Here is an 11158-nt window from a genome sequence, read left to right as displayed (position 1 = left end):
GCAGAATCATCAGAATTGATAACTAAGCATGTTACCTATTGTTTGGAATACAGCCTTATATAAATTGACACCTAGCAAACTGGTTTTTGCTTCCTAATGTTACAGCCTCTCCTAACAGGGGCTATAAGAGTTATATTTAAATACATAAATGAAATGTAACTACCAGAAAAACCTTATAGACTTTATATGCACCATGTGCAAAACTGAATTCTTGACTGTGCCTTTAGACAACCTATTCCAACTACTGCTAAAATTATGATCCAGAGATCCTATCATTGGTGAAGCTACACCACAGATAGCAAGGGGAGGGGCTGGGGAAGAAGAGAAGTGGGGGAAGGTTAGCAAACACATTAAAGAGATGGCAAATTGTTAATAAAGTGGCAGAAAAAGCTTGTGGGTTTTTTTCCCCTCTGCAAGGTCATTGATTTCACTTAACACAGCTAATTTCCCATTGTTTGATTTTTCTTTTCCCCCTAATTTGACTGAAGTAAAGCAGACGAATGTTTTTGCAGCCAAGAAATACATCTCTCCAATAAGGGAATTCAAAATGCATGGAGTGCTCTTTGGAATCATAAATTTCCCCTTCACTCTTGCTAATTATTAAGACTGAGCCACACAGTGCATTTTGTACAAGAAAACTTGATTGTGATATATTATATCCATTTTAAATGTTGTCGAATATTTCTCTTGCTTTTATTTCTTCTTTTAAAAAAAAGGTTGTTGGGGTTTTTTGTACCTTCCTAGGAGTCATTATCTTTTCCAATTTTCCTCATACTCAGTACCTTTTAGTACATACCCAATATTCTCTCACCTTTACTTTGATTCACATGAATGTTGGAATATAATTTAAATGTACCATACCTAAGACATGCTGATAAAATTTGAAGCCCGAAATATAAATCATAAAGTCACCAAGAGTGGAAACGGACCCCAGAGGTCTTCTAATCCAACCCAAGTATAAGGGATCAATGAACAAACATTTATTAAGTCCTTACTATGTGCTAGGAACAGTGTTAAGAGCTAAGGATACAGAGAAAATGCAAAAACGATATCTGCCCTTATGATGTTTGGATGAGGAAAGACAACATGCAAATCAGAATGTACTAGCTAAAGACAGTCCACGCAAGGTAACCCTGGAGGGCAGTGGCACCAGCATCTGGGACAACCAGGAAAGACCACCTGGAAGAGGCAGCATTCTCCTCTTGAACAGGTCCAATTACTAGTTATCTAATTATTTCATTAAAGACCTCCAATGACAGGGAATCTACTACTACTGGGTCAGCTCAGTCAACTTTAAGGGAGTTCTACTTGTTAAGAAGACCAAATCTACCTCTCCACAAATCCCACTGAGTTCCGGCCTTTGGGATTAAGAATAAATCTGTCTCTCTTCCTTATGTTAGTCTTTCAAATGACAAAAGAAGACTCCTATAATATCTTCTCACCCCCTTCTCCAGGCCAATTGGTCCTCATAATACATGATATTGAGAGGCCCTTTCTCTATCCTGGTGGTCCTCTGAACACTTGCCAGCTTATCAATGTTTTTCCTAAAATATGGTGCCCAGAATTGAACAAGAAATTCAAAGTTATTACCAGGGAGAGGCAACTAGGGCTTTGCCTCAGGGTGCTGCTAAATTTTGAGGGTTCATGTCCTAAGAAAGCCCCTTTTACACCCTGTAAATCATGCGGAGAGTGACTTCAGGTCCCTATAGGGAGAGGGCATGGGAAGGAGACATTGGAAGGTATAGGAGCAACAACACTGACTTCACACAAGCAGGTAAACCTTTCTTATGTGTGTGGAACCAACACTCTTGGCTTATAGAGCAATGCTGGTTCTTCCTGAAAACACAGTTCATCTACCGCCAGGAGTGGGGCACTTGAGGCCTCAAGGCCATGTGTAACCCTCTAGAACAAATCCTGGGATTCTGTGAAATTTGGATTCAGTCACAGGGCCCCACTTGAGGACCTCGAGGCCACAAGTTCCCCACCCTGATCTACCGCAAAGTCAGCCCTGCTACAAATCACCCTTTCCTCACTATTGTAATTTAGGGAAATTGAAGCAAAGCATCTCCTCTTCTTAAGGGCCTGCCACTGTCTCAAGGCCCTGGGAACCTGACGCTGAAGCCATACCTGCCAGTGGTAGACAGTTGGCAGCCTCTGAATCTTTAAATTGGGGACTGGGTAACTGAACATGAAGAAAGCACAGGGTTGCTCTCCCCCGACCCCCTTTTCAATCAAGTGTATCCGGAGCTAGCCTTTGGCTATTACTGCGCCTCCCCCAGCCCCGGTCTGACTCCCTGTCAGCAAGGGTGACACATCTGCTCTGGCCCCACTTGCTAAGTGGCAGGGTGGAACAGGGAATCTTCCCCTGTAAAATAGTTTAAGGAAACACTATTGACAGAAATAAGTTCATTCCCCTCGCACATGGTGCTGGTCCCAGCTTTCTGCTTGTGGCTCATCCTCCCTGAAGTTCCTGGCGCCCATCTCCTCTGTACCATACCTCTCCGTACAATATACTCCTTGTTTCCACTCTGACTGCACTCACACATGGCAGAATAGAGATGATATTAATAGATGTCTATATAGATATATAGATATATATAGATATATAGATGTCTATTCTCCCTAGGCCAGCAATGCTTCCACAAGCTCCCATTCCCATCATTCTTCATGTCTCCGCCACCTCCTGCCTGGGGCTGAGTCTCAGCCACTACTAGTGTGATAAGGAATATACAAGCGTCCAGGGTCATGCATGCTTGAAGACATAAGGGAGAAGGTAGGAGAGAGGTAGGTGGAGAAGAATGTAGGACATTCCCTATGCCCACCATCCCCAGGGATCTTGGACTGACATAAAACCTGTTACTGGTTTAACAAGAATAGCTACTTAAATTAGAAAACCATTAGATGGTCTGCTAGGGTGAACATTAAGTTGTCCCCATCATAGGGGTGTTGAACTAGAGTCCCAGGGTCTCTGTCTTCTCCTCTCTACCCCCAGAGAATTATTTCCCAGCCCCACCCCCTCAACCAAGTGTGTATTTCATGACTCCTGACCCAGGTACAAAATGTCCTAGTTACATGTCTGCTGTGGTCTGACCATGGCAGAGCATAGTAGACCTAGTAACTCCCTATATTGGATATTGTGCTTCTCCTAGAGCCTAAAGATGGCTGCAGTTGTTTTGGTTTCCGTATCAGTTCCACTACTGACTTCCATTGGAGTGGGCTCGCAGTCTACCAAAACTCCTAGATCTTTTTCAGACAAGCTCTTGTATAGCTATGCCTTCTCCATTATATGCATGTATGTGTGTGTGTGTGTGTATACACACACACACATACATATACATACATATAGGTATATATACATATATAATGCATGTGTATACACACACATATATACACATACATATACACGTGCATATATAAATGTGTGTATCTATATATAAATGTAAGATGTTATACTAATTGTCCCTTTTTCATTTAATCTTATTAGATTTAACCCAGTGTTCTATTTTGCCAGGGTATGTTTGGATCTTGACTCTGTTATCTAGCATGCAAACCTTCCCTCCTGCCTTTGTAGCATCTCCAAATTTAATAAGCAGCTAAATGGCACAATGGATAGAGTTCTGGTCTTTGGCACAAGAAGACTGGAATTCAATCCCACCTCAGACACTAATGCAGCTATGTGACCCAGGAGGCTTAAGCTTCAGTTTCTTTAATTGTAAAATGGGAATAATAAAAATAAAACCTACTTTCCAGGGTTGCTTGTGAGGAAAAAATGAGATAATATATGTAAAGTGCTATCATTATTATCATTAAGCATGCCATATATGTTTTTACCCATCAGATCAAAACTTTAGCACTGGAAGGAACATGAAAGGTCATCTAATCCCATGACTTGCCCAACGTGTCAAAGCCAAGACCTCAATGCAAGTTTTTGGACTCTAAGGGTAGCATCTAGGGGTGTGGGAGGGTAGATTCATTTCTCTAAGGAACAAAGACCTTTCTTGATTCTTCACCCTCCCTCACCGGCCCCCCCATAACCAACCACATGCCAAGTCTTATCAATTCTGCCTCTACAATGTCTTTCATCCAGCCCCTTTTCTCTATGTACATAGTCAACACTCTCGTTCAGACCCTTATCACATGTCACCTAGGTTACAGTAATAGCCTCCTAGCTGGCCTCTCTCCTTTCCAATACCTCCTCTGCACAGCTGCCAAAATGATCTTTCTCAGGCACAGGTCTGACCGTATTACTCCCCTGAACAGCCAAAACAACATCTCTAGTGGTTCCCTATTGCTAATAGGACAAAATACAAACTCCTTGTCTTGGCATTTAAGGCCTCTACTATTTGGCTCACACCTACATTTCCAGCTTTATCACATAATATTCCCAATTTACAAACTTTACATTTCATCCAAATTGGACCAATGGCCATTCCCTAAACTCAATCCTCCTTCTTCTCCTTCATGCATTCACAAAAGTGATTCTCTTTGCTGGGAACTCATCCTTTCCTCATCTCTACCTCTTAGAATCCTTCAAACTTTAACTGAGGTGACACCTCTTCGATGATATATTCCGTAATCGCTTTACCCCACTTAATAGTTCATGCTCTTTTCCTTCTCAGTTTTTCTGGTACTATACTTATTTGTCTGCATGTTTTCTCTCTCCACCCTTCTAGTAGAATGTAAGCTCTTTGAGGGAAGGGACTATTTCATTTTTGTTTGCATTTCTAGCACATAGCCAGTGTCTTGAACATGTCAGATGCTTAATAAATGTTTGCCAAATTGAAGTAAACTTGAGTCAAGTCTAAAAATACATTTGCTATGATTGTGGTGAATTTTCTCCAATTGATCTGCAAAAGAACACTTCATGTGCATCAACATGAAAGTTGATATTTAGGTCTTCAAATTGTATTTTTTTAAAAGGAAGGTATCAATTGTTGGCCCAAAGACAAGTCTAGGGGCAGCTAGGTGGCACAGCTGATAGAGCACTGGTCCTCCTGGAGTCAGGAAGACCTCAGTTCAGGTCCAGCCTCAGACACTTGACACTTGCTAGCTGTGTGACCCTGGGCAAGTCACTTAACCCAAGATTGCCTCACAAAAAAAAAGACAACTCTAATTTAAAGTTTTATAGCAGCAAACACCAAGAGCCCCATGTGGATCTTGACTCTGTTATCTAACAAACATGTTAACCTTCCCTCCTGCCTTTGTAGCATCTACAAACTCAGTAAGCAGCTATGTGGGGCAGTAGAGTTCTGGTCTTGGACAAAAGAAAACCTGAGTTCAGTCCCATGGGCCTCAGACACATAGTTGTGTGACCCTGGATGCTTAACCTCAGTTTGCCTCAGTTTCCTCAACTGTAAAATGGGAATGGAAACAGTGCCTACCTCCCAGGAAGTAGTTCTGTTGAAAATATGCCTGATTTCTTCCACTTCCGCAAAACAAGAGGTTTAAGTGCTGGACTTTGAGTGAGGAAAATCTAGATTCAAATCTTACTTCTGACATTTATTAGCTGGGTAAGAATGAGTTAATCACTGAACTTCTCTCTGAGTGCCAATTTTTTCATCTTTAAAATGAGGGGTGAGGGAGTGAGGAAGAGATAGTCTTTGAGGTCCTTTCAAATTCTAAAGTTCTAGGATTAACTAGAAGTTAATTTCAAAATTAACACATTGCTTAATGAAATGAACAGATTGAACTAGCTAGCCCTTCTGGGTGGCTTAGTCAGTCAGTTTGGTCTACTATTCCTACTGGATCATCTCCTGGGAGATGCCTGGGAAACTCAGAAAATATATGAAGAACTCTCTGTGCTTGAAGTCTTTATTCCATTTTTATTAGCCTGAGACTACTGTCTACTCACTTAGTCAGACCTAACTCCATCCTTTTTCATCTTTCCCCCTCTTGATGGAGACAGTAAACTCCTTTAAAGTTTTTCTTGTATTCCTCTATCTTTCTTCTCCCCAACCCACACTACTTTTCTTGAAAAATTGTTCTTCAACATACTTCTGAATTTGCCAACTCTTCAACAACTTCTAGATCTTTTAAACCTGTGGCCCTCTTGTAGATTTCTTAATTCACTTCTACACCCTTGGACATTTGGGGTGTTGTCCATACACTGATGCAAACAGCTTGAGATACATGAGGTTTACAGTTATGGCCCCTATGCTGGTGTGGAGGGAGGCATTGAGTCTTTGAAAAGAAAATGGTAGACTGATGTTGTAAGGGGAAGAGAAAGGAGAGAAAAAATCAAGCATAGGGACAACAAAAGTGACAATGGGTCTTTGTCTCTCCAGGAGCCCAGGTAACAGGGGTGCTTCACTAGAGCAGAGGGGGAGAGGAAATGGAGGGTGATAGTGAAGATAATGGTACAAGAACACCAGCTCTGTATGAAAGGCCTCACTCATAAGGGAGGAGCTAGCCTCAGAGCCATGATCTGATCTGCTACAAGGCACTTGTCAAGTTGTCCGAAGGCATTTGAGGATGCAGAATTAGTGACTGAGAAGTAGAGCTTAGACCATAACACAGTTCCCCTGACCAACAAAGGCAATATAATTGACCCTTTTCATTTATTCTAGCACACTCCTGGTCCGGCCAGCCCTCCCATTAGCTATGATTAATTAGGTGGAGGGATGGAAATGGGTCAGGACTGTGTGTCACCCAGACTCCTTGCCAGTCAGTCATCCTTAAGGCTCAAATGGAACATAAAGCCAATCCGCAATGGGTTGAATGCTTCATTCCTATCAAGTTGGCTTGAGCTTCCTACAACTACATTTCCTATACCCCTAAAATGTCACGACACACTTCACCAAAAGATCTCTACTGGAAGCAAAGCAAAAACATGGAATTGGCACCGAGTCAGAGAGTTCCTTCCTTGTTATGACTATTATATAACACCGACTATTCAGGGCCTGGCTAGCTGAGATCCCAAGGATCCATTGGCTTATGTAGGGGCCTCTTTCTTATAATCTGGTCCCTTTCCAACTAAGGCTAGTTAACCTCCTCTTAACTAAGTCAACTGGGAAAGGGTGCCTTAAGCAGACCACTTGGCAGCCCTTGCTTATACTCCCAAGTCCAAAAGACTTTTGAGGAGGACTCGAGTCAACTTTAGTCGAATTGAATAAAAGGTTATGGAAAATTGGCTCAGCCTTGACTAGAATCTCTCAATTTCCCTGAGTCAGTCACAGGTTTAAAGTTGAAAGAGGGCAGAGAAAGGAAAGAGAACAAGCATTTACATAGCACCAAGACAAGCCAGTTACTCTGCTAAGAACTTATTACAAATATTAACATATTTAAGCTTCACAGCATTTTACAGTTGAGGAAACTGAGGACAACAGAGGTTAAGTGACTCGCCCAAGGTCACACATCCTGAATGTATCTGAGGCGGGATTAGAATACAGGTCTTCCCAACTCCAGGCCACTGCCACCTAGCTGCCTCTCTGCTGTTACTGTCGTTGAATCATTTCAGGCCTGTCCAACTCTTCACAACGCCATCGTGGGGTTGGCTTGGCAAAGATACTGGCATGGTTTGCCTTTTCCTTCTTCAACTCATTTTAGAGACAAGGAACTGAGGCAAATAGGGTTAAGTGATTTGCTCAGGGTCACACAGCAAGTAAGTATCTGAGGCCAGATTTGAATCCATGAAGATGAGTCTTCCTGATTCCGTGCTCTACCCACTGAACCACCTAACCGCCCTGCAGAATTGCTACAACCCTTTCATTTTGCAGATGAGTAAGCTGAGGCCCCAAACAGTTAAGTGACTTGTCTAAGGTCATATAGTCAACAATCATCACTCATTAAGTGCTTATTATGTGCCAGGCCCTGTGATAAACTTTGGAAATACTGGAGATAGAAGCAAAAAGACAGTCCCTGATCTCGAGGAGTTTACAGTCTAATGAGGGAAGGCAACCCATAAAAGGCAACTTTGGAGATGGTAGAGAAAAGTCCTGTGGAGATGAACCAGCAGGACAGCCTGAAGAGGGATGAAAACATCTTTGGCCCAGACTTCCTCTTCATTAAGAGAGGGTCTTACATCGATAGAAAGTAGCAAAGCTTGATTTGAAGCTGGGTCCTCTGACTTCAGGTCCAGTACTCTTTACAGTGGACCATCTGGCCTCCCTGATTAGATAGACACGCTCTCAGAGATTCTCAAACTGCTCCTGAATAAGAAGGTCTCTCATTGTATCTGCTGTTCCCCTAGGGCTCAGATGATCCTGCCCTTAACTGCTAGCATACCTCCAATGTCTCACAAGACTCTAGAGACAAGATAAGATTCAGACTGTAAGACTCCTAGAACTCATCCTAGACATACCAATCATCAAAGGGAAAGCTCAGTCCCTGGCATTTGATGAAGGTAGGGGCACCCAGAAAGATGCTTTTGAAATACCCATCTCATTTATGCTCTCTGGGAACCCTTCAAACACATGCTCAAGGACCTTTCCTCTCTCAACTACAAGTCTGTTTAGAGTTTACCAATTTCTGTGTATTATCTTACAATATAAATGTCTAGATAAATTAAGGACAGCTAGGTGGTACAGTGGATAGAGCTCTGGGCCTGGGTTCAAATCCAGCTTCAGACACTTAGTACCTGTGTGACCCTGGGCAAGTCACTTAACCTTGTTTGCCTCAGTTTCCTGATCTGTAAAATGAGCTGGAGAAGGGAATGGCCAACCACTCTAGTATCTTTGCCAAGAAAACCTCAAACAGGGTCATGAAGAGTCGGACACAACTGAAAAACGACTGAAAAATAAATTTAAAATACTAGGAAATTAGTAACAACTGAAATCAAATAATGGTAACAAATTGTTGGCATCATCAGCCTCACAGTGTGACAGTGAGGTTTTTATGTTTGGGCAAATGCCTAGGCAGATCCTGGCTCAGCTCCCCCACCTCTGGCTGCTCATCTAATTCTGGTTCAATGTTGAGTCATTAGCATTCCAAAGGACCTCCTGAGGAGGATAGACTGCTGGGGGTGAGTGAGGGTGAGGAAGGAGGAAAAGAGGGATATGGTTTTTTTTCTATTTTGATCCACTCTGGCTTGAATCTATTTTGGTTCAGGACATAAGGACCACCTCATGTATGACTTAGTACATCCCTAAATATTTGGTATATTCAAAGCCTGAATCCCCACCCTTGGACCAGATCTGGAATGTAGGAAAGTCTCACATTTGCCCAGTTCAGATCCATAATAATAATAATAATAGCTAGCATTTATAAAACCATTTAAAGTTTGAAAAGTTCTGTCTATTTATCTAGATCACCCTGAACTCTGTTGCTTTCACCTTATCTTGTCTGGCCCCAGGTCAGCCCCACCTAGTCATCTCTCTCCACCTATGCTTTTCAAAAGCTAGCCTTTTTAGGGGTTGTCTTTCCCAATTAGAATATCAACTCCTCCCCAGTGTTTAGCATATACCTAGAACATAGCAAATGCTTAATAAAAATACTTTTTCATTCATTCATTCCTCTCATTTGATTCTCCGAGATGCTGTTACCATTCACCATTTTATAGCTGAGGAGCACAATATCATAGATTTAGAACTGGAAAGGACTACCTAGAGACACTCCCTCATTTTACAGATAAGGAAACTGAGACCTAGGCAGGTTAAATGCTTTGCCTGGATTTATATTCAGTAGGAGAGGCAGGAGTCAAACCCAAACCTTCCCCACCAAGTCACTCAGCTGCCGCTGGGCTTGGGGTTGTGTGTTCATAATTGAGGTTTGAGCTGCCTCTGAGAGCTGCCTGTTTTAATTTTAAAGCTAGCAGAGAAATGCACAGAATAGTAAGTTGTTCCTTTCCTGAATATTCAGCGATACTGGCATTGGGTTTGTATGTATGCGTTCCCTCCAGCTAACCATACTATAGTTGTTTCTTGAGACGTTGAAAACCCCAAAGCCACATTTTTTGTTGTTCTGACCATTTCACCTTTTAAAATAATTGTCTCACCAGTTGTGAAAGCGAGATATTCTTTACACTTCACAATTTAGCTACCTTATGTGTTTTATGGCAACCTCCCCCACTCCCCTTCTATCATTTATCATGTCATCTTATCACAGTCTCTTTCTGAGACGCAAATAGCACACTAATGTTTCCTTTTGTTAGGGTGAGTTGGCAATCTCCTCAGGAATGGAACAACTACAGACAGCTCTTTTTTCTGATAATCTTCCTGACACTTGGATGAGACTGGCTTATCCATCAACACACAGCCTAGCTCCGTGGTAAGTCACATGCCAACAGTCAATCAGTATGGATGTCACTTCTTGTCCATCAAGAAAACATGCAACATGAACAATCCGGTATCTTGTCCTGGTGAATATCCTTCCGTCCTCTCCAATTTTGGATAGTTCTCCTTAGCCTGGCATTACCGGTACCACAAACCACTCTCAGACCATTACACTCACTAATATGCAAGTCTGAAAGATGCCTTCATTGTTTCAGCTTAGCTAGGCTTTCACTTACATCAGCCCACACTGATGGGAGCAGAGGATAGAGTAAAGGAGGGGCATGAGAACTCATAATGCTACGGCATTGCAGACTAGAGCCTGGTGGCTGAATTGATGTAAGATCAGTTGCAAGTTGCATCAGGAGCTATAACATAAAGCCTGTAATAATTCCTCCAGTGCTATCAGAAAACTCAACTTGTCTGTCTCCAGTGGCAACAGTTTTCCAGGGGCAAAAAAATTAAACAGGGGGAAAGTAAGGATGAAATGAATTTCCCTTTGCCCAAAAAAGATGCAAAGATGTTACTCTTAAGCCTTGTTTCTTGGTATATTTCTTTCCCATTCCACTGACTTTTGTATTTTAAACCTTGCATGGAAGAAAAGGATGATAGGAGAATCTCCTGGGTAGAGGGAAAGGAAAGGAAGAGAGACATTTTTCTATTTTAATTTGCATTTATGTCTTGGGGAGCCAGCTGGGGCCATCACGAGCGATTTTTTTTTCCTCTTGGGGCAGTGAAAACAGCCCTGAGTTTAGACCCTGAGGAGGTTGTGGCGATTCAGGGCTAGGTAAGAGCTTCTCTGGGATTCAGCTGCCAGGTGAAAGAAGTGGGTCATCTGGTAGCTTTCTATTTTGTTTTTAAAATAAGTTTTTATTTATATATTTTGTTTTCTTTCCTACACGCCGTAGTTTTCCCCAGTATCTCTTCCTGTCCCTGACAGCTATCTCATATAA

Source organism: Trichosurus vulpecula, chromosome 2 (genome assembly GCF_011100635.1).
Source record: "Trichosurus vulpecula isolate mTriVul1 chromosome 2, mTriVul1.pri, whole genome shotgun sequence".
Taxonomy (NCBI): domain Eukaryota; kingdom Metazoa; phylum Chordata; class Mammalia; order Diprotodontia; family Phalangeridae; genus Trichosurus; species Trichosurus vulpecula.
This window is presented reverse-complemented; position numbering follows the sequence as displayed.